Below are 24579 nucleotides of genomic sequence, written 5' to 3' on the forward strand. Positions count from 1 at the left end.
AGTGAAGCTCATTAGTTCTTGCATGACCCATAAGGGGAGTTCCCACTACAACTATTTACAGAGCCATAGTGGCTTATTGAAATGATGTTCTAAGATACTGTGAAAATATAAAGTGGCCAAGAGTAGTTGTCGTCGCCTCTTCATCAACTCCCGGCATTCCACTCTACAAAATCATCATCAACTCAATTAGTAAAATAAATAGACAGCACATAATTAACCATTACGCCCAGCTATCCCAATTGCAGCTAACCACTACAACAGGAGGGTGCCCAGTCTCGTAACACGATAACATTGTTACTATTCTCTCTAATTAAGATGGTCTTGATTTCCACCAAGCGTGCATGTATTTAATCGAATACTCTCAATGTCAAGAACGATGTAATGCTGGTCATGATATAGCTATGATTTCACAAGCGGAAATTGAGTCACAATAGATGGAACGTGCTTTTTATGCTCAAAGGCCTCCATTTCAACGAGGAAACCGCAGAGGTGACTGTTGTGGTAATATTTTCTCTCGCCTCAAATTTCCTAAGCCATACTAAAGATTATTGTTGGGCATGTCAATATGATGAAGAACACAATATTACCAAGAAACAACCACATTTATTGAGAGACTCTTCTTCTTGTGCTTGTGAATATAATGGAAAATCTGATCATTCCACTCATATGTGCTATAAGCGTCGATTTGACACAGATTGTAATAGAGCATATGCTACTGAACATCAAAACAATATTGTATCAAAAACAAGTTGCGTCCTATGTTAAGTTGCTCCAGACAGAACACTTCATATACGTGATGGATCACTTTTTATTCTCGATTCTGGTGCTACAGAAAATATGACATATCAGTCTAAGTGGCTCCATAACTACCATCGACTACGAGTTCAATGTGTTGTTTATCTTGTTGATGATACAACTTGTCAAGTAAAGGGTATTGGAGATTTATATCTTGGTACCTTATCTTCTTTCACTCAAATTTTGCGAGAAGTATTACATGTACCAGATCTTCAACATAATCTTCTTTCAGTTGCTAGACTTATTGATCTTGGTCTCTTTGTTGGATTTGATCATACCAAATGCCGAATTGAGAAAGATGGATAGACTATAGCCACTGCTCCTTAAAATGGTAGTTTGTTTGAACTGTCTCTCAATGATGTTGTAGCAATTGTTGTCACTACTCCAGGTGATCATGATTGCAAAGTATGGCATCATCATTTTGTTCATGTTGATTTCTCAAAACTCCTTGATCTTCAGCGTCGTGATCTTGTTCATGGCATGGATCTTAAATCTCATCCCTATATGAAAATTTGTGAGTTTTGTGCTCTTGGAAAATATTATAATCGTAAATCCTTTTCTCTTTCAAATACAACTCATGTCCATGACATATTGGATCTTGTTCATACTGATATATGTGGACCTCTACCTTCTTCGAGATCACAATATTGCTACTTCATTACTTTCATTGATGATTTATCACGGTATACAATTGTATTTCTACTTAGACAAAAAATCGAGGCCTTATCTGTTTTCAAACAATTCCACAAGGCTACGGAACTTCAAACGGGTCGTCGCCTTAAGAAGCTTTGTAGTGACAATGGAGGAAAATATGTTTCTCAAGAGTTTGTGAATTACTATGGTGACAGTGAAATTCATCATGAACACTCTATTCCATATTCACCTCAACAGAATGATGTTGTGAATGAAAGAATCGCACTATTCTCAATGTTGTAAGATGTATGCCGATTCATTCTAGTTTAGCTCACGTTTTTTGGGCTGAAGCTACTTTGACAACAGTATTTATTCAAAATCATCCACCTACTACTGCACCCTCTCATAAAATACCCATCATAGCATGGACAGGTGACATTCCTTCTGTATCTCATTTTCGTACCTTTGGATGTATTGCTTATATTCATGTTCCCAAAGAAACACGAACAAAGCTTGATGCTCCTAGTCTTAAATTTATTGCTATTGGATATTCTGACACTTCCAAAGGCTACAAATTCTATTATCCTTCCTCCAAGAAAGTAATTGTGAATTGTGATGCTACTTTTAACAAAAGAGCTTATGGGAGGCTCATGGTCCATGGATGATTTTGATGATACTAAATCACTGCTTCAGGCTTTTCCATTTCTTTCATATGATGAAAATCTTCCTATAGAGCAAATTTCCTCTTCACAACCATCCATTTCAAATGTTGCCAATGATGATATTGATATTTTTGTTGATTTGCCTATTGATTTTTAAACATGGCTCATGTCATGATTATGATGATGATATTGTTGATAATTCTTTATCTACTTCCGAAGGTCCCGTTACTTACGATGAATCTATCTCTTCACCACAAAAGGATCAATGGCAAGAGTCTATGGAAGCAGAGTATAATTCTCTTATCTCTAAAGGTACATGGATACTAACTGAACTACCTTCTAGTCGTATAGCTATTAAGTGTAAGTGGGTGTATAAGACAAAAGTAAAAAAATATGGATCTTTTGACAAGTTCAAGGCACGCTTAGTTACAAAAGGTTACTCCCAGGTAGCTGGTGTTGATTATCAGGAGACAATTTCACCAGTTGTTCTCATTACAAGTGTTTGAGTTTTATTAGCATTTGCTGTTCAATTTGATTTAGAAGCTCATCAAATGGATGTGCGAACTGATTTTCTTAATGGCGACTTGGAGGAGTAAATTTATATGGAGAAAGCAGAAGGGTTTGTTGTTCCCGATAAAGAAGACCTTGTTGCTCAACTTCATAAGGCACTATATGGTCTCAAACAAGTTTCACGAGCCTGGTATACAAATGTTGGTGGTCATAGCACATCGCACAACCCACCGACATAATGTCAATCTGGTGGATCAGAACCCGGCTAGTGCATGGAGGCATGGATGCACCTAATGTGACGGAATGAGGACTCTAGGAAGAAGGGTAAAGCAAGAGAGGAGAAGAGGGAAAGCTGATGAGGCAAGATCTATGCACACACACTCTCAATCTACACTCTAACTCTCTAATCATGCAGACAATGGTGTATCCCTTTGCTCTAATTGTTAAGTATGGAGCCTGATTTACCCTAATTTTCTGTGGTAAAAGCACACATTTGTAAGGCCCCCATTATGAGGAGAAGCCATCGTGCGTGAAGGAAAATCACTCACCGGAAACCAAAATTTTCACGGACAAGAATCAGGGGCAACTTTAGAGGCCTCGGGGGCGGAGGCCCCCGATACTTTTTTTCGCCGGAATATTATGGCCGGACGGTGGCCGGAAAGTGGTCGGAAAACAACCGGTCGGTTGGCCGGTGGCCGGTAGTCAATGGCCGATGGCCGGTGGTCGGAAGTCCATGGCCGGTGGCCTGTGGTCCGAAGTCAATGGCCGGTGGCTGGTGGCCGAATTCAAAAGCGGACTTGTCTTCTCAAGGGCGGCCACACATGGGCGGATTGGAGGGTCCGATTTGGACTTATTCGCACAAGGGCGGCTACACATGGCTGTCTCTCATTAGAGAGGGCAGCCCTTTTGGCCTATAAAAGGAGGCCATTTCTACACACATTTCATAGTGTGAAGTTGATGCAACAAGGTGAGTGTGAGGTGGTGAGAGTGAAGCAAGGCGGGAGCTCTATCAAGGGTTTAATCCCTTTGTAAACTACTTCTTCTTTTGAAGTGCTAAAGCCATTGAGTGGCTGCTTTCCCGTGGACGTAGCCCACATTGGGTGAACCACGTATATCGTGTGTACTCTCTCTCTCTCTCTACTCTATAATCTCTTGTGTGTGAAATCTATCTCTCTCCATTAAGTAATCTACTCAAAAATCTATTTAGCTACGTCTTATTTTCTAACACTAATCTCAAGCAAACACACTCTAATCACACATTAAGCATACACAAAGAAGCCTAATGAGAGAAATGTATGCAGCCCACCTACACACACACTCTAATCTAGCACACATGTGAAGCAAGAATGCTCAAACAAGAGGAAAAACTTGAGAGAGAAGAGAAGATTAACACTAATCATACACCATTAACACACATAAGCTTGAAAGACAAGAGAAAGTAGAGAGAACTTAGCTTCCATTAATCCCAATGACTACTACATATGATGTGGAAGATCCAAGCTCCATAGACACTCCTCTTCTCCTTCTCCACACTCCCTCACACTCCCTTCTCTAAGAATGCCCTTTCACATCTTGTGAATTGACTTATATACAAGGGCTTTTAAAAATGGCCGGCCGGTCAAAAAATGTATAACATGCTGCAAGTATCTAGGCTCATCTAATCATCAATGTACAACTTGGAACCCACTGTGGAGCCCGTAAATACCAAAAATATATACATACACATATGTGTACACACCAATGGAAGCATAATGCATGTCGTTGTCGCTCGCTCGTCAACACTCTCCCCTTCCGAAGCTTTGTCGTCCTTGACAAAGACATGTCGTGGTAGATGCTTGAGAAAGAATGTGCCTGCAAAAAGAAAAAGGTGGATGAGGTAGCAAGCTCAAATATATGTTGATAAGGCATAAGAAAAAGGCAAAGCACATGTAGTAATGAGTAAATGCAAAGAATTATGAAATGTTACACTGCCATTAAGGAAAAATAAATTGCACTTTCGGAAATTAATTCATCAAGAGTTTTGGGCTTATGAATGAGTCTATCAATTAGTTAGCTACGACTAAGGGTTAAAACATTTACTCTAGTACTAGCTAAGTTAGTAAATTTATCCCAATGCAAGATTCCCTAATTATGTATGTCATAGATTAGCTAACTAACTCTCACAACTCGAAACAAAAGCTTGAATTTTTTTTACTTGAAGCTCAATGGAAGTCTTTCTCATTTCATTTTTCTTGCTTTTCATTTGTTATTTTTCACATTTTGCAAAATCATTTGACGTGTGTGCTTATTTGTATACCCGGGCTTTTTGCTTCTCAAAGAAAAGCACCCACACTAAGAACCTCTAGGGCTCTAGTACCATAGGCAATACATGTGCGTGAAGTACCAAATCAAACCAAGATTTCTCTTCCAGCTTAAGCTTTTACACTTGTGGCCCCTTTTTTTTTCTTCCATTTCCTTTGTATTTTCACTAGTTTTCTTTGTTGTTTGGGTGAGAAATCCTCTCTATGCTTAAAACACTCCTAAGGTTTCAAACACTCAAATAATTTTACCAACTAGGACTAGTAGTCCTAGTAAATGAGTTAACCTAAAGTCACGGCCTCCTAACCTCAAGGCTCATCAATAAAACTAAACTCTAAGTCAATTAACTAAATAAAGGACAAGTTTATACATCTTTAATGGCAGATAACAAAACATAATTGAATGCACTTAATCAAACCAAGAAGAAGCCACAATCAACAAATATAAATGTACAAAACCCTATAGCATAGGAAGGAGTACACCTGTGCATGGGCTCGATGAAGAGGTCGATGTCATGGAAGCTCCTCGTGTCTGGAGATACATCATGTCTACATGGTCATCCAATCTCCATGGGCAAGCTAATGTTTGTCTACGTGCTGCATCAGAAGATCAACAAAAGCACTGTATCTGCAAGAGGTATGTTAGCAGCAAGATAAAATAACAAAAGTAACAGCATAATAAAATAAAACATCTAAGCTAGGGTCTAAAACCTGGATATCCAGAGGAAAAAAACCCAAAAGAAAAAAAAGTTCCTATGGTATATGCACATAAATCTAGTGCACATATCAATGTGTACAAATCTCAAATCTCGTGCAACTAGGAATCAAGAGAGAGCTCTCACCATGGAGCATGATCTGCAATCTCTTAGCTTGATCTCTAATATTCAAGGGTTGGCTAACACCTAGCTCCATATGTAAAGTCTACTCAACAGCACAAGGAATGGTCATAGGGTGGGCATCATCCTCTACTCGAATATTCTGTGGAAGACTCTTCGGTAGTCAAATCTGCAATGCTTGCGCTCTTGTACGGATGTCAGTCTGAGCTCTCCTAGCGTGTCTACGTGTGCATCTAGCTCTAGGACATACTATCTAATGTGAAGGTACCGACCTCTCTAGGGGTAGTCTCATCTCTCGACATCTGTCTCATGGAGGTCTCGCTCTAGGGTATGATTTTGTATGCTCTGGGTGTGCTACCGCTCGTGGCCTAGGTACCCAAACATGTCTTTGTCCCTCAAAGTAATCATGTGCCTCAAGTGACCGTCTAGATGTGAGGCAACCATGTGAAAGTCCGTGGTTGGTCATATGGCTCTTTAGAAATATGATCGTGTCATCACAAGGTAAAAATCTAGCATGTATCTCGTCACGCGGAACAAATACCTGTTGGGTTGTCCTAGAAGCTCTACGTGGAGAGCTACATGCCTGATCTATCGTTTGTCGCTCCTAAGTGACACTACTCATCGTTGCAGAGCCTCTTCCTAGAGAAGGCTCTACACATGGCTGAGATGCATGTGTATGTGGTCTCCAAACAAGTCTAGCAGGCTCTATCGTATCCCTATATAGGGTGTCAGTAGAGGTCACTCTAGTCCGTGTACGACCATGTATCTGTGGTGTAGCCTCTATCTCTGTGGTGTCAGTAATGTGGTCTCTAGAAACCTGATCTAGAAAAGTACGGCTCGTGGCTGGTCTCCGCTCAATCGGATGATCTAATCGTGAATCGGCACTCGTAGATGGCACTAGGGCAACATCTATATGTGGTGGCTGCTCTCTCTGTGACTCACTGGCTATGACACCGCTATGCAAGATAAAAGAGTGGGATAGTGATGCTGTTGGCTCTACATCTTATCTCATAGGGGGATCTACTCTCGTAGATGGCTCTAGCTCGACAGCTATCTCTAAGGGCCTCTGTGAGGTCGAAAGATCTAAACAAGGATGCTCAAGGGCAGCTAGAATCTGTGAAGTGGTCTCATCTATAACAAAGCCATCGGAGTCACTCACTCTATGACTCTTTGAGATCTCTAGCTGTGTGCTGGAAGTCTCGTGGATAAGTGTGGTAGGTGGTGTAGGCTCCCTAACAATACTCTGACTGGGCTCTAGTCTGAGGGGCTCTACCTATGGCAGGCTAGGTGCTGGAGCTATCTCTCGTGGCACACTATCATCCTCATCTGACATCTCCCAAGGTGGTAGAATACGACGTGACAAAAGAATCCTAGGAGGTGATCTCTCTAGTGGTGTCTCTCGAGGACTCGAAGATCTTGGTAGCTGTGGAGCTAGCGTGGTCATCGTGGGTAAACAAAAATCATCATGTCTAAGTCGAGGGGAGTAGGGTAGCCTATAGTCAAAACATATACTGCATGATCGACATCCCTATAAACTCGCTCACATGGATATCCTATCAAATATGAAAGAAGGCGGGTTGAAGAATCTCTGGATCCACCACTTGTCAGGCGTCTGTACCTAGGACCAAGCTCATCTAGATAGGTCACGGTCTGCTCAACTCTGTGAAGCTCCACTAGCCTAGGATGTGTCTGTGTGTCTAGGCTGTCATCTCGGTGTGCTCGCTCAATGTCATCAAAAGCAAGGGTCTCAATCAAGAGATACTGCTCTCCGAGCTCATCAATAAAAACTGCTCTATCAGCTTGTGGGTAGGCTCTCACAATCTGCCTAGGTGTAGACATCATGCATTGCGGGGTGGCTAGCCTCACAAAGGGGTGATCATAAGTGTCAACATAATATGCAACCCCTCATGGAGATCGGCCTACCATATGCAAGATTGGACTGTCTATATCTCTCATGCTATTCCTAGTCTCTCTGGTCTCGAACAGTGTCTGAAGGGTGGGGGTCAGTGGTCTAGGGGCACTCATATCTACAATGGGTGATCTACTGGTCCCTACCTCTGGTGCTCTCAACTGGGGTGATGTGGTCGTCATAGAATCTCTCGTATGCTCTCTAATCTGTGTCATCAAAGGCTGGAATGGGTCCCTAGATGGTGGAAGGTGTCGAGGTTGAGACTCTCTAAAGTACGTGTCTCGAAGGCTCTGGGTCTCTATCTGTGGCTCACTCTGAGTGGTACGCAAAGTGCTCACAATCACCGTGTACATCGCTCTAGACTCGTGATAGCTCGAAACGCTTGGCGGCAAATCAAGTCTAGGTGAGGAGAATCCTGGCGGTGGTTTCCTGAGTGATGTGGATGGTGGCACTATGTCTAAAGGAGGTGAGGCACTCCTACTCGAAGTAGGGCGTTGGGTCGGTCAAGGATCGTACGGAAATCCACAAGTCAAAAAGTAAAGCTCAGTGCCTGTGATGCTCATGTAGCATCTGTCTTTAGGCTCACCAACTAGTGTCACAACATATGTGGATAGGCGTCTACTAGAAGTGCGACACTCTAATCGATATATGCGCTGAGAACTATCTATATAGATCACTCGAGGACCTACCCGTTGTAATGTAACCTGCACGGGATGGTCGAAGGTCTCCGGCAATCATCTGCGTGTACTAGCTCTATCTCCTCTAGCCTAATCAAATGGTTGCCCACATACGTGGCGCGATAGTCATCTCTAATTGTGCCATCCCGCGTGTCGTCGGGAAGGACTCGCACCACCTGGAGGGTCTGTGTGGGGCCAAAGGAGGCATGACACTGGACAAAGAAATGTCCATATGTGTTCGTGTAAAAGGGCCGGCCTCTGTGCTCTCCTACAAGTGTGAGAAATGTGTGCTCAGAGCAGGAAGTGGACATGGCCATCATATGTGCGCTCTCGGCGTGTGATAGGCCTCTAAACCTCGTCAACTCGTCGAATGTAGACTAAAATCAAAATCTACACTATATCAAGGTTTATGCGTACAATCGGACTCAAATCTGGTAAAACCTAACTCTGGGCTGGACATAGAGGATTCTGGGCAACCTTTGTTAAGATTAAAGACTGATATTGTGGAAAAGTATGTACAAAGATGTGGTTCGATTTGTGAAATCATGTTGAATATGTCAACAATACTCTAATGTGCGACATAGAGATGGATTGCATCCCACCTATCCACTGGATATGCACTACAAGTGGGTGGTGGACCTTATTACAATGCCAGTAGGTGTGTGGCAAATGAGGTATATTGTTCTTACCAGGGAAGATCATACTAATCAAGTTGAAGGCAGAGCTTTGCGTACCCAAGCTACAAGTTCAATATCCAAGTTCTTGCTTAAAGAGGTTATCTCCAGGTATGGATGTGTTGGAAAAATTATTGTAGATAGAGGAGAGCTAGATGCAGATGCAGCTCGAGAGTTTTTTTCTCGTATGGGCATTAAACTTGCTCTCACTACATCATATAATCCAGAAGGTAATGGGAAAAGTGAAAGAGGACATCCACCTATTGTTAAAGCTTTAGGGAAGGTGTGTGAAGGACATATTGATTGGCCTAAGCTTAGCGAAGGTGTGTGAAGGACATATTGATGATTGGCATTAACTCTTGCCATTTGCTTTATGGGCTGATCGCACTACACACAATTCAGTTACAGGATTTATGCCGTTTGAATTAATGCATGGGCAAAAACCCATTATGCCTATAGAGGAAGCAGTTATGACTTGGACCATACTGCCATGGGAAGAAGGTATGTCTACTGAAGGCTTGCTTGCTCTACGTATTCGCTAGCTTGAGCGGCGTCAAGAGGATATTGAGCAAGCTGAAGAGAAGATTAAGGAGGCAACATTGGAGAATAAGGCAACATTTGATGGAAAGCATAGACTACGACCATATGCTATCAAAGATGGTGACTGGGAACTTGTCTATGACATTAGCTTGGAGAACCAATACACTGCTATGCGGAAAATGGTTAAATGGTTTGGACCATATGTAGTGCAACATGTTTTTGATAATGCGACATATCAATTATGTGAACTAGACTGCACTATGATTAAGCTGCCTATTGCAAGAAAACGGATCAAGATATTGAAGAAGCGAGACAATGAGTTTTTCTTGAAGATTCCCATTCAGATCCACCTCTAGAGGATCATGTTATGTATACATCAGATGATATGTCTGATGATGATTTTAATGAAGTTGATTAAGTGCAATTGGCACAGACCGGAGGCTGTGCAGGTTCAAAGGGGGTGGATGTCATGCCGCTCCGCTCCCATGACAAGAAAATGAGCAAAGGAATGCCAATCAGGTGTATTTGAATCCTACATGATAAATAGTTATAAGGGCTTGCTAACAAGCCAATTTTGAAGCTAAAAGTGTACCAGATGGGGCTCTAAGGGCCAAAAGATGTCTTGGTAATGCTAAATAGTGAGTATGCTTGAAGTGGTCATAGATGGGTTTTTATTAATCAAATTTGACGTACTTGAAGGGCTCTACATGCTTGTTTTTATGGATCGTCAATTGGAGCTACGGATAAGAAGTTATGATAGTTTTAAGTTGAGTCGATAGCAGATCCGTACCGGATTGAGCACCTACAGATAAAAGTTCAACGATGAAAGGAATGCATGGGTCCAAAGTGATCACTTCCAGGAGCATGTTGGTCTTTCCAATTCATCAATCGGGGCTTCGGTTGGCAAGATATGGCCAGTTTAAGTATCGCCGGGGGCCGGTTCCGAACCACCCTGGTCGCCTTGATCAATCAAATTCATCTGGCCTAATGCAGTGCGGTGCCGATGTGTATCCAAATGTGGGCCGATGCGGAAGTCTTTTTAATAATATTCCTAGCCTTGACGTACTTGCATCTTGGAAGCTACGATGCCATTCAAAGCACCAAAACGGGCAACAAAGTGATATTGATAGTCAGAAATGAGCAGCTTTGCTTTGGCAGACATGTCATCCCTTGGGATGGCCGTGGCCGCACCATGGAGAAGCTTAGCATTGCTTGGCCGATATGCATGCCAAATGTGTTGCCTTCTACTTGCAGGCATTGATTGGCCGAAATGTATACCAAATGTGGTGCCCTTACTAAGGAACAAGGGCCTTTTAATGACTTAATTGGCCGCCAATGGGCAAACTTGGCCAATATGTATGCCAAAAATAATGTTCTCAAAAGCCTTAATCAAAAGGGAAACCATTTAACCTAATTGGCCGTCTGCCCAAGAAAGGGAAAGGCCGCCATTAAACAAAAAAAGTTGGGCTTTTAATGTGAACAAAAGAAAAGCAAAGCTATGGCAGCAGCTGCTGCTGCCGACAAGGAGAGAGCTCACGGGCTCGCGCTGGATAGTGTGGCGCTTAGATGCCCTCGCCATAGAAGCGAAACTTGCAGGAAATCTCCTTGCGATGATTTTTGGCACCTCTCGCACTGGGTTTTGTGCTACTTGGCAACCCACCTGCCACATCTTTAGGGGTTACCCATTAGCGACATCGCTAATGAGGCCCCTTTTAGCAAGAAAAAGGCTCATGCAAGGTATAAAAGAGAAGTGATGTTCTATTTGAGAGCTCTCGTATGTTTTTTTTTGTGCCATCTCTTCTTCTCATTAAGCTTTCTCTCTCGGGAAAGAAAAGCCTTGAGATCATAAGCCATAGCCCAAGCTAATCGTTGATAAGCTTCATTATTTGAGCCTACCTTAAACCCCTTAAGCCAAACCAAAATCTCTCGAAGCTAAACTCTCAAAACCAAACTTCCTATCTCTAATCTCTTAAGCTCTAACCCTAATCTCTAAACCCTTAAGCCAAAGCCTAAGCCTAATCTTAGAATTCAAAGCCTAAACCTTAATCCTTAAGCCTACTCTTAAGCTCTTCTGCCAAGCCAAGCCTAAGCTCGAGTCATTAAGCTCCCATAGCCAAAGCGGAAGGAAATCAACTCTCTTTCAATCTTGAAGCAACAGGAGGGAACGAATCAGATCAGTAATGATTGTCTCGATTATCACCTGGATTAAGACAGGTTCAACCTTGTAAGGAGAATAATCTCCTTTATTAAATATTGATTAATCACGGATATTTTTGATTATTTTGTATTAAGCGAAGTGTTTGTTTTGAGCTCTGTTTCCGTTAATTGTGTCTGCTGCACCTCTTTTCCCTGTACCTCTCACAGCCAGGGGAACACTTGTCCCAGCTCACCTTTCGAATAAAAATCCCCCAACACTGACTCCACAAAAAGTGCAAATGAAAGAAGATAAAGGAAAAAAGTTTCCAAGCTCAACATCAAATGTTCAGAAAATGCAAGATCAAAAGAAGAACAAGGAAAAAGAAGAAGATCGACTGTCTCCTATGATGATCAAAATCAGCATATGCGGAGAAACAAGACTAAAAATCTAATGTTCAGTTGTGATAGATCCTGAACCAACAAAGAATCTAATGGCTTATGGAACATGGATAATGATGGGAAAGCCACCAATCAAAGAGCTAGAGGAGATAGTCTACACAAGTTCTAAAATTCCAATTCCTAGCTTCAAAGTGGCAGAAGCTGTACTCAAGTTGAGTACCGGGGAGTATAAGGACACTTTCCAAATAATCGACTCCCATCACATCAAAGAGAGTCTGATCCTGACAGAAATATGGAGAAACATCTTCGTTCACCAACCAAAAGCTTCAACAACAACATCATCAAAAGACCCAAAAGCACCTCAAGTCAATGCAAACAAGGAGCAACCAACCATCACAGAAAAAGGTAAAGCAAAGGTAAACACTAAAGTATATCAGCCTCGCAAGATGACTTTACCTTCAACGAGCCTACATCAAACTTCCAATGAAGCCTCTACATGAAGAGACACACCATCAAATGCAATGGAAAACTAAAAGTCTATCAACAAAAGTTTCCATCACAAAAATGCATCCAAAAGAAGCCAACAAAAATCAACCAAGTGCTAGTATCTAAAGAGCACATCCAAGTCAAAGAACCAGTTTGGATACATGAAGCACAAGTTCAACCACAACAACGAAAAGTGATAGGGTGGGTAGCATCAAACAAGTCAATCAATGCTTAGGGCTACTTCCAAGGAGACACTAATGTTTGGGCCAAAAAGACTAAACTAACAGCCTCGATGTACTCACCTCATGAAAGAAGATCTAAAAAAAGCGAGCCGAGCTATCAACGGAATACAAAAGACTTAGACAAGCGAAAGAACAACAAAAAAAGGTAGACCTTCCAAGTGGGCAACACAAAAAGTATGGGTGCCAAAGTCAGACCTTAGTCAACCTACCCAAAAAAACACAGGTGAAGCAGTGGCTAATTCTAGTCAAGCTACTTGAAGCACAAGGATTCTATGAAGGCAACACTTGCATATATATGTTTACCAAAAAGTGTAGCTCAATCTGGAACAACCAAGAGAAATCATGCAGCACAAGCTTTTATCCAAAGGCAAGCAATGATAACCAACAGACAACAAAAACCAACTGCAATCAAGGCTGCTGCAATCTACAGATGGATACCTCGTTGTCAACTACAAAATTAGGGCTTCTACACAGGAGTTAATCAGCTATGGATACCGAAGCCTAGTGCCCATCAAATTATAGAAGATGATAAAATGCCAAAGTTGGTCACACAAGGACCAAAAACAAGATGGGTTTTGAAATTGCTCCTGGAAACTCAATCACAGAGAACCCATACAAATATTCAACCACTTCATAAAGCAAAGGCTCCATTAGTCTCTACAACATGTGAAGAACTTGTTTCACAAAGTAGTGACAACATACGACAAGCAAGTCAAGAGGAGCCAAAGTATGCCAACCTACTCGACAAAACGGTGGCATCCAAAGACCAACACAATGGAAGAGTCCTAAATTTCCAGAACTTATGGAATTGGGTTTCTGGCCTTGAACAAGTAAGTCCAAGTCGCCATTAAACATACATGGCATAAAATTCAGAGTCGCGCAGCTAAGCCACTAAATGAGCGAGGCGTTAGTCCCAAAACTTCATGTAATATTCTCTGTGGTCTAAGCGTCTTAGCTATTTTAGGTAATGCTCAAGCTGGAAGAGTTGAGCATAATTACATTGTCGCTCATGCTTGTATACGTGAGCATAAGAGTCCAAGTCATTGTAGTATAGTGGTAAGTGAAGGAGGAATTCCAAAAGACACTCACGTACTCATCATAGTGAGGAATGAGTGGAGAAGCTTCTACATCGAAAACCCTTCTTGGAAACGTGGAATCTATTGAGACATCTTTTGATGTCACATATGCTACATTTGTTCCTTGAAGTACCCATCAACTCCATCTCTTACACTGCATGCTTTTGTTTGAAAATTTCTCATCAGCATATAGAGTGTCCCATAATTGGCACTTGCATTAGGCACTCTTCCTTGTTTCTCCCAAGCACTCACCTTGCATGATAGGTACTTGAAGTCCAAACACTCAACTCCAATAAGAGCATATACCAAAGGCATTTTTTTCCACCGGGTTTTTCCCTTTGGTCATCCAGGTTTTAAGACCCTAATTTAGACACCCTCATCATCAACTTCTTGTATATATTCCTTCTACATCAACAATAAGGAAATAGCTACCCAAATCAATCGACAACAACTTGGAGCAAACACAACAGGTCTCCATATGCTTATCAAGAGCATCTTTTATCTTCAATGGTGACAACAAAGTCCATCAAGTAATGGCAAGTCAAAGAATGGCCTACAACGATAAGCAATGAAAAATTGAGCAAGCGAGCTATCCACAACAACCATACATAGCACTTCAACATTGGCTACCTATCGTGGAAAACTCAAATTGCAGTGGACCTTGAAAGAAAATCCATCATAAAGTCCATGCCCCAAAGAGGTTCAATTCAGAAGCTCAGACACATCAACATCCATCTTCCTGGCGGCCAAGACTGGCAACAAAGAGGAGAATGCGCAACAAGAAGAAAAGTTGCCTCAACAATCACGCTCAAATCAGGTATTAACAACACGACACTTATGAATCAGGTATCAAATTAGGTATCAACAACACAAAAATTATGAATCACTCTAGGAAGGGGGGAGCGTCATCAACAACAAAGAACTTCCCACGTTGAAGACCAACCTTGAAGACAAAGCTGAAGACAACCCTATGACAAGAGTGCATAAGGTCGTGTCAAGGGACGACATGAATTATGAAGGGGGAAATGTTTTAGGACAGATCAAACGGGCACCCAATTGGTCGGACACGTAGCCGGACACCACATTTTTACTCTATTAGTTTTTTGAGCTAGTGTAGTAATACTCTGTGTAAATCCTAATTCCAGAGTAGCAATCAATCCCCTGAGTTGTAATACTGTCATGATAATTGTAAAGGTCCGTGTGAGTCGACCATTGTCCATTTAGAAAGCCGTGGGTATAAAGGTCAATAACTTTCATGTGAAAGGAGGCTTATCTTTAGAGGAAGAAGGGAGCTCTGAAAACGTACGCTCAAGCTACGAGCCGCTCCAAACTTGTAATCATCGCAGCTAATGATTTGGCTATCCATTTTTGATTCAGAAACTTGCATTACGTTCCTCTCTCTTTGCTCTTTAATTCAAGTGTAAGAATTGTTGGTTTTGTTGAGGTTCACAACTACGTGTCCGTGAGCTCTGAAAATGCAGATTTCAGTGCCTAAACTTTGTTTATAGTTGTTTTGACCATAGGAGAGTGTTCTTAGACCATAGGAAGACATTTTTGGCATGTTTTGTTGGAGTTTTCAGGACCTTTTTCATGATGGATCATTATTTTTGGTAACTTGTTGGATTGTAACCAGACTTGATAGGATAGTGCCCCTAGGTATCCTAGACCTCCTCGTAAATTATCGTTGCATTTCGAGTCCGTGCGAGTGCCGAAATGGCGTGATGACCTAGAGTTGTGAGAAAGGACATAGGAAGATTTCCCTGATCATTGAGTGTTGGTTTGCTTGTAGAGTTGTTGTGTTTGATTGTTTAGGTTGGATTGCTGATCTCATAGAATCTGTGTGCCCCATCCGAGTCACTTAACCTGAGTATTGACATTATGTTAGTGCCAAAAAGCTATGTTGCAGATGTCCATTGTGGCGACCCGCTAATAATCCTTCTCAAGTAACACAGGCCCCAAGGAGTCATTACCCACGCTTGAGGTGACAAAGAAATTTTTGTCCCACTTGGGCGGTGAGAGAGTTGTTAGGGTGGCTAAGAACTCCTTTACCTTGTTGTAGTGATGTTCGCTCTCCTTGTCCCATGTGAAAGTCGATCGGTGTGTGAATTGTTGTAGTGGTAGAACAAGTTGTGGTAGTAGATGTATGAATCAACTCAAGTACCCCACCTTCTGTAGAAGAGAGACTTGTTGAGGTGCGGTTTTTGGTGGAGGTAGTGCAATGAGTGCGAACACCTTACTTGGATCGGCATTGATACCTTTAGGTAAAATTTCATGGCCTAAAAGAATGACTCTACTTTCCTCAATGTGGCACTTGTTAACATTTAATTGCCCTCCTAGGCTTTGCTGCCTTGCTAAACCCACAGTAACCTTTTCTAAGTGTGAGAAGCGAGGGCTATATATACAAAATTCATTAATAAAACTGTCATTGATGTTCCAAAGGATTGTTGAAAGACATATGTGACATATCTCGAAAATGTGGCAGGTGCATTTGTGAGACCAAATGGCATAACTCTACAAGCAAAGCAGCCCCATGGTGTAATGAAAGTGGTTTTTAGTTGATCTTAAAAGGCTATGCGTATTTGAAAATAGCGAGAATACCCATCACACACTGTGTAGCATTCAAACCTAGCTAATTCATTCAAAATTTCATCCAAGAAAGGGAGAGGGTCCCTCTTTGTTGTTGCATTTAGTGGTTTGTAGTCAACGCAGACCCTTCACTTGCCATTCTTCTTAGGCGTCACTACTACGGGTGACACCCACTTTGAGTTTTCCAAAGGATAAATGAACCTTGCTTCTAGTAGCTTCCTTACCTCGGCAAGCAGTGCCTTTTCCTATATGACCCTTAGCCGTCGTAGTTTCTGCACGATTGGCTTTACCCCTTTATTCAACTTAATGTGATGCTCCACCATTGTAATACCTGTGATTCTTTCATAGTTGTCAATAAAAAGGTCAGAGAATCCCATCAACATGAGCAAAAATTTATCCTTCTCTTCACTTGTTAATTCCATAAATAGCACTCTTCACCTACCCTCTCCTAGGCCAGGTGATTTATTTTCTCCTTTGTTCTTTTGCCCTTCTGGCGACGGGTCGCAAGGCGTGCTTGCCCTTTGTAGATCCTTCATGATAATGCCCATCATATCGATGGAACTATCGCTCTCATCGATGGAAGTGGTATGTTCCTTAGAAGTGGAAGACTCGCTAGTGGTTTCATCTGCTACTGATGTCTCTAGGTCCATTTGTTTCTGTTTTCCGGTTCTCATTTCGTAGTAGATTGTTTTCCATTCTTACCAGTCATGTGTAGAAGACTAGTGCCCCTGTCTTGCTTTGCCTTCATGGCCATCAACCATGGCCTTCCCAAGATCAATGGATAGCCCTCCCCCTTAGTTGGCATCACAAAAATATATACTTCTACCTTAGTGTTGAAGGCTTTTATCTTTATGGCACTTACCACACACACACATTTTACTTTTGCATTGTTTTCCATATTTGCCTTGCATGGAGAAGGCCGGTCAACCTCAAGCGCTAGCCGAAGCATCATAGGTTCACTCATCACACAGTTTTGTGCACCACCATCAATGTAGGTGTTTCCAACTCTCTTACCCTTTATGTTGATGTCAACGACTAGAAGGATGTCATCCATATTGCAATCCAAAATTGCTCCGGCTACCTTTTCTTTGGAGCGCCTTGTACTTACCATTTTAGACCATTGCCGCCTTATCATTGGTGCGAGATGTAGCAGTTGTGTCCATGTAATCTTTGTTCCTTGCTCCGCTGCATCCAATTTTAGATCATAGGGCCGAGAACTCTTCCCTAACTGAAAGTTAGTGATGCCTATTTTTCATCCCTTCATGCTTCTCTCATCATCAGCTTGTGCAGTTTTCTTCCTCCTAGCTCTCTTTACAATCATGGTTTCAAATGGTTCTACAAAGGCTACCTTCTCCTTACCCTTGACTTTCTCCTTCATTCTAGGTGGATCCACTACTACAGCCTTTCCCTTCTCGTGTACGCTTATGATGCTTACAATGCGATCAGATGGTGGTGCTGATGGAAGAGGTGGAATGGGTGCTTGTGGTGGATGTAGAATTTGTGTTGGTGGGGCTGGTGCTTGGGGTGGAGGTGCTCTCTCTCTAGGGGGTGATAGTTGGTTTCTCCTACCTCCTCTATTGTAGGGTTGTCACAGTTGAGAGCAGCAGTACATACAATGACCATCTTCTCCACAATTGTAGCAGTGCTACTCCCTGTTTTATTGTCGTGCCCTTCTTGTGTCCTGATCTCTCTCTTGATTCCTTCCTTGTTGTATCAAGTGGATATACAAATTCTGCACTTGATCAATAATGTGGGACAACATATCTTGTTGGTCATTTCTTACCCCAGGAGCCAGTGGTGGTGGAGTGGTGGTTGTCATTTGGCGGTTGACGTGATGTTCCTATTTTTGTTGACTCGGTTTCTTTGGCTTTCATCTGCAACTTCTTGTCCTTAAGGTGAGCAATCTACTACGTCATACGTAGCCGAAAATCTACCCTTCACCTTCTCCTTGAGCGGCGACCATAAGCCATGCATGAACCGGTCCTTTTTTAGGAAATTAGGTGTAGCTTCTCCTCTTGCCAGTGACTCAACCCACCATTCCCACAAATCCACAAATTGGGATTCATAGGTGGCATACTCCAAAAGACCCTCCTGCTTCAAGTCTCTCAACTTGTCCCACAACTTCTCTGAAGTGGTACCCCCCCCCCCCCCCCCCCCCCAAAAAAAAAAGAAAACGCCTCTTAAAAGCAGTCTTTAGGAGCTCCTAGTTATCCTTAGTTGCTTGTGGAGTGTGTTGTATCACGACCTAGCTTCTAGCTTCATGAGATGCTTAAAGATTCTAACCCAAGACTCATCTGTCTTTGCTGCTTACTACACATGCTACTTCAAAGTCATCTAAGAAATTTGCTACCAAATCCTCCCCCTTCTTTCCTTTAAATGTTGGAAATTCTACACTTGCCATGATTGCTGAGAGAGAGAGAGCTAGAAAGATACACTGCTTAGCTTACAACCAAAAGATTTTTTTTTTCTTTTTTTTTCTTTACAAAAAGGCATGTATAACCTTTCTATACTAGAACATAGATTAAAATCTTAAATGGTACATTGCCTTGTACCAAAGGTAGGACAAATGGCTGATCTGATGCCAAAATCTCAAAGAAGCACTCTCTCCCCAACATAGTGTTGATGATGTGCTGGTAGTGAGCCTTCCAATCCAGTATTACCTTGATTGAACGTACTCATATCGGAATGTGTCATCTGCCTTGAGGTAGGTTGTAGTGACTCATGTGAATCTTAGAGGTACTTAGTCGTTGTCCACACTTGTGGGAGAGAGTGGTGTCCTTTCATGAAACAGACTTAGTAGATCCATAGTCTCTCTAGTGAGAGCATGAGCATGTGCTTCCGTTATCTATGCTTCAGTATCAGGTGCCACTTGGAAACTGATTGTGATAATTACCTCGGTGACTTGAGTTACCTAATTCTTGAAGTAGAATAGTGTTGATTTTGTTGTGCAGAGCTCCCTCCATCTTGTTGTTGCGGGTTGGTCATAGGTTGCGAACATGGTCTTGACCTCCTCCTTCTTCTCCTTGGCACACAACCTATGTATATCCCACTAAGTCTGACGTGCTAGTCTTTCCCACTGCAAATCTATCACCATTATGCCTGGCACACAAGCCTCAATGGAAATGCAAAGTTCGTCCAACTGTTCTTGGAGCTCTTCTTCTTGAGTGACAATGCTAACCATTCATCCATCTAGAAAGGGTTAGGATTTTCAGTCTTGTAAAATGAAAGGTTGCATGAAAGGATACTCTATGGGGGTGCCAAGAAAATGATTTTTGGGAATGACGTGCCAGGTTAGGTAGCCTCTACGCCACACATAGCTTGAATTCCTCAAGCATCATCTCAAACGAGGGGTTATCCTATAGTTGTAAGGGCCACCACCTAGCATAAGTGCAACTAGGACACATACATACATGACCTAGGGTGGAAGGAGTGATATGCCATACAAGGGAAGAACCATACCATGTGTATGGAGAGAACAAAGCTAAAGAGAGAATGGACTCATAGATCACGATAAAATTTCACACTTTAATTATGGTGATGATACTTACAAACGATGATCTTGGATGATTACCAGCCTTGGTCCTGACACTGGGAGTACATGATGGAATGGGAGCACCATGTGGTGCATGGTGAACATTGTAGTTAGAGATGGTAGCACGTTATCGGGAGGTTAGTTTAGGGAAACATCCAGATGATGCATCTGCAGATGACATCAATCACTATAGCATTGAGAGTGGCCCGAGGTAGCCTGGTGTCGATGCACTCAATCCTAGTGTGGTCATGATGCATTGAAGGGTGATAATGAGTAATTTATGTGCATGGGATGATCATGACTAGTAAATCAACCATGATGTGGGTGGAGACTGGTGGGGGTGGTGATGTTGCCAATGCTAAAATGCCCATGCTTGCAACAAACATGACACCGTGAGCTCCCTAGCTTGTGACGGGCATTATGTTCTTAGTGGTGTATGGAATGTAGAGTGCATGGATCCTGGGTGGTGTCTCCAATGTGTTCTCTCTCCAAGCCTGAGAGGTGGTTCTTATCTATTGGTCCTTGCAAATACCCACTGGTCAATGTAGAGAGTCTAGATGCCTCTCTAGTGAGAGAGCTTGAAAGGGAGAGAGGGTAGAGATAGAGAGAAGGGAGGTAAGAGTAGGGTGGGGAGTTTCTTACAATTCACAAGCCATTGGCTAGGTTATTAGAGAAGAGTGGAGATTGGGTCATTTACAATGGGTGTTGTTGATGGTTTGGGTGACTCGTGGGTTAATGCTGCCAGAACTAGTATTTCGTTGATGTCAAGATGCTACACGCTCGTCATTTTCGGGGTTGGATGGGGCATGCCTTTGGCGTCAATCTTTGATTTGATGTTGCTTTCGCGTGCTTTTGGTCATCTTTCTCCTTTTGTTGATGGTGTGGTGCTTTTATTCCTCTTTGCTTTGAATGTTTGTGCATATGTGGTTCTGTGTGTGTGCGTGTAGGTGTTTCATGTGTGTACGGAAAGAGAGTGATAGATGGGTGAGAGAGACGCCGAGGGAGTGTGTGTGGGAGAATGTGTATGGGATTGTGTGTGTGTTTGAACGAGAGTGAGAGAGATTTTTTTTTTGTGTTTACATACTGAATCGGTATAGGAAGGAGGGAGAGAGAGCGGGACAGTGAGTGAGGGGGGGGGGGGGAGAGAGGGAAGGAAAGGGTTAAGGGTGTGTGTGTGTGTGTGTGTGTGTAAGGTGTATGTGGGAGTGTGTGTGAGTGTGTGTGTGTGTGTGTGTGTGTGAGAATAATGAAAGAGAGAGAGAGATATATTGTTGCTATGGACGGCTGGCCGAGTACACAGAGAACCAGAGAGGGAGAGAGAGTGTAAGTGAGCGGGTGATGGAGAGATAGAGGGCGAGAGAGGGTAGAGACAGAGACAAGGGCCGGGGGGGGGGGGGGGGGGGGGGGGGGGGGGGGGGGTTAAGAGAGAGGGAGAGACTCTTTCATTGGTCTTGCCGCCGCCATCATCGAGAAACAGAGAGAGAGAGAGAGAGCTAGTCAACGGGGTGAGAGAGAGGGAGAGTGGGTGAGAGAGCATGTGGGAGATGGAGAGAGAGAGAGCTAGTCAATGGGGCAAGAGAGAGGGGGAGTGGGTGAGGGAGCGTGTGGGTGAGGGTAGAGAGAGAGAGAGAGAGAGAGCAAAATATGCTCCCATGCATGGCAACCCCTCTACTGCCAAGTGACGAACGAGGGATATAAATTTAATTATTTATTTTTTTTAATTTTTTTTTTCATGCACCCTATGGGTTGGACTATATAGAGAACAAGAGAGGGAGACAGAGACTAATAATATATAAGATGGAGAGAGGGAGAGTGTAGCTGAGGGAGTGGGTGTGAGAGTGGGGTGTCAACAATGGAGGGGCAAGAGGGGATAATGGAGGAGAGGGAGTGAGTGGTTCCGAGGGGAGGCGAGGCAGCCCGTTGCATGCGTGCAGGCAAGGGATGGGAGGTGGTTTGGCGGCAGCAACAATGAAAAACAATTTTTTTGTTGTTTTTTTACTTTATGTTCCCCAAATGGGGTCGACTCCCAAGGCCTTTCCTCCGAAGGCCGACGCATGATCAACAATCTCCGGGTGAGCTTAGAGTGCGGTGCGGCTAACCCCGTGTCACTATCATAGATCATTTGATGTGCATATTTTTATTTTTCTGTATAATAAATTGTAATTTAGAAAACATTATTGTGTAAATCTTTTTAAGCAAAAAAGAAGAAGCATGTTGTCACTTTTAAATTGATTCAATGGAGGCCCAACACCAAATGTCACGATATCCTCACTTCTCTAAAGAGTCTCTCAAGGATGCCGAGCTATTTCTAGCAAATATCAAAATTGCTTGTCACATAAAAAGAGTGATAGGAGATGTGGAACGCTTAGAAATGTTTGAGTAGTTCCTAGGAAGGATGCTAGCACTTGGTTTGACTCTCTAACTTAGGAGGTTAAGGGAAACTATAAGCAAGTTGTTGATCATTTCAAGCGATAATGTTTTGATCTTGAAAACAGTCAAAAGCTACAAAAGACATCGTTTTTCACAAGAAAAAAGGCTCAGATGACTACTACATGTACAAACAAGAGTTTCCATGTCTTTGGGTTGTGTGGGTGAGAAATGTTTTCAACCCTGGTGATGGTGAAGAGTTCTTAAAGAAGGAGAAATTCATAACTGGTCTCTTTCCCACACTCAAGATAAAACTTGAGGTGGGTGCACCTGCTACCTTTGATGAAATTGAAACTAGGGCTGTGGAGAAGTATAAAAGACACAAGTGCCTAAGGGGAGAGGTTTCAATAGAGGGTACTAGACCCAAGTGAAAATTGCAAGCATCACATCTATAGAGATTCTTGAGGTAACAAATGAGGTGATTGAGAAGCTAATTGAGTCCTTGAGCAACTTATGAATTCACCATGCACACGCTATAGGTCCCAAGGGAAGAACAACCGGTCTCTTTCCCACACTCAAGATAAAACTTGAGGCGGCGGGTGCACCTGCTACATTTGATGAAATTGAAACTAGAACTGCGGACAAGTATAAAAGACATAAGTGCCTGCAAGGGTGGTTACGCTCCATGAGTGCGAGGTACGCCTTCCGCGGGGATCGGCTTCTATGGCCGGGGAGGAGTAGCTAAGAGATGCACCCCAGGAGCTCCCTTGTTATGTGGGCAAATGTACAAAGGTGCTTCTTTTAAGCGTTGTCTTTGAAACTTCATTTCCACGGAGACCATACATCTATAATCCTCAAGGTCATACATAGACGCTCCCAAGTAGCTAGGTAGTGTTGCATGCACTTTATAGGTGGTGTGATTCACTCCCGTAACATTTTCCTACTAGACCCAAGTGAAAATGCAAGCATCAACATCTAAAGAGATTCTTGAGGTAGCAAATGAGGTGATTCAAAAGCTAAATGAGTCTTGGAGCAGCTTATCAATTCACCTTGCACAAGCTATAGGTCCCAAGTGAGAACAACCAATCTTTTTCCCACACTCAAGATAAAACTTGAGGTGGGTGCACCTGCTACCTTGATGAAATTGAAACTAGGAATGCGGAGAAGTATAGAAAACACAAGTGCCTAAGGGGGTACTTGACCCAAGTGAAAATTGCAAGCATCAACATCTAGAGAGATAACTAATGAGGTGGATTGAGAAGCTAAATGAGTCCCTTGAGCAACTTATCAATTCACCTTGCACAAGCTATAGGTCCCAAGGGAAGAACAACGAAATCTAAGGCAAGTACTACAATGTTGGTATTCCAAAGAATCGACATGGGATGTACAATTATCCTTGGCACTGTGGGAAGCCAAGGAGGCCTAACTTGAATTACCAAGTGATCAATGTAAGTGAAGGAACTAGTCAACAACCAATGCTTCTACAAATACAAAAAAGGGCAAGACCACCTTCACAAGGAGTGGAAGGAGTTCCACCTTTGCCAGATCCAAATGTGCTTGTGTTAGACGTGACAAATTCATATGAGATTGACATGGAAGCGAATGGCATTAAGTGCAAGGGTGGATTAGGTAAGGATAAAGAAGGAGTCACATCATAGAGTGGCCATGGACGAGACAAGAAGGTAAAGGACCAGAGACCAATGAAGCCAAGAGAACTTGACATCGTATCAACCTCCAAGACTTCCCTCTTGGACATGGTATGGTTCTATAGAAACTTTTGGAGGACATGAGAGGTAAGGTTCCAAATATCTCATGGCCTCAATTTCTTGCATTATTTTCACAAGTTAGAAGGGATTTAAGAAAGGTAGTTAACATCAATAGAAATCTAAAAGAGAGTATGCCTGTTGTAAAAATTGCACAAGCTGAAATGAATGAGTACATTACATCGTTGCTAGATTGTTACATCAAAGGACGATTCATTAGGAAAGGTATAGTGGATGGGGGTGCACAAATTTTCATCATGACAGAGGGACTCATGCAAAGACTAGGCATGCACAACCATGAGACATCTAAAGTCAAAGTAAAATGGAAAGCAATAGAAAATCCATGCCAATGGGTGTTTGGAAGATGCGGTACATTGTTCTTGCCAGAGAAGATCTTACTAATCAGGTGGAAGGAAAAGCTTTGCGTACCAAAGCTACCAGTTCTGTATGCCAGTTCTT

At 42.5% G+C, this 24579-nt stretch overlaps 2 pseudogenes; both read right to left on the minus strand.

Annotated features, from left to right (window-relative positions):
- Positions 1–4375: 4375 nt before the first annotated feature.
- On the minus strand, positions 4376–7066 carry LOC147466047 (uncharacterized; annotated as a pseudogene).
- Positions 7067–8041: 975 nt separating this feature from the next.
- LOC147466048 (uncharacterized) lies at positions 8042–8636 on the minus strand (annotated as a pseudogene).
- Between the last annotated feature and the right edge of the window lie 15943 nt (positions 8637–24579).

The sequence above is a fragment of the Adiantum capillus-veneris genome, chromosome 1, assembly GCF_014529385.1.
Source record: "Adiantum capillus-veneris isolate H3 chromosome 1, ASM1452938v2, whole genome shotgun sequence".
Lineage (NCBI taxonomy): Eukaryota > Viridiplantae > Streptophyta > Polypodiopsida > Polypodiales > Pteridaceae > Adiantum > Adiantum capillus-veneris.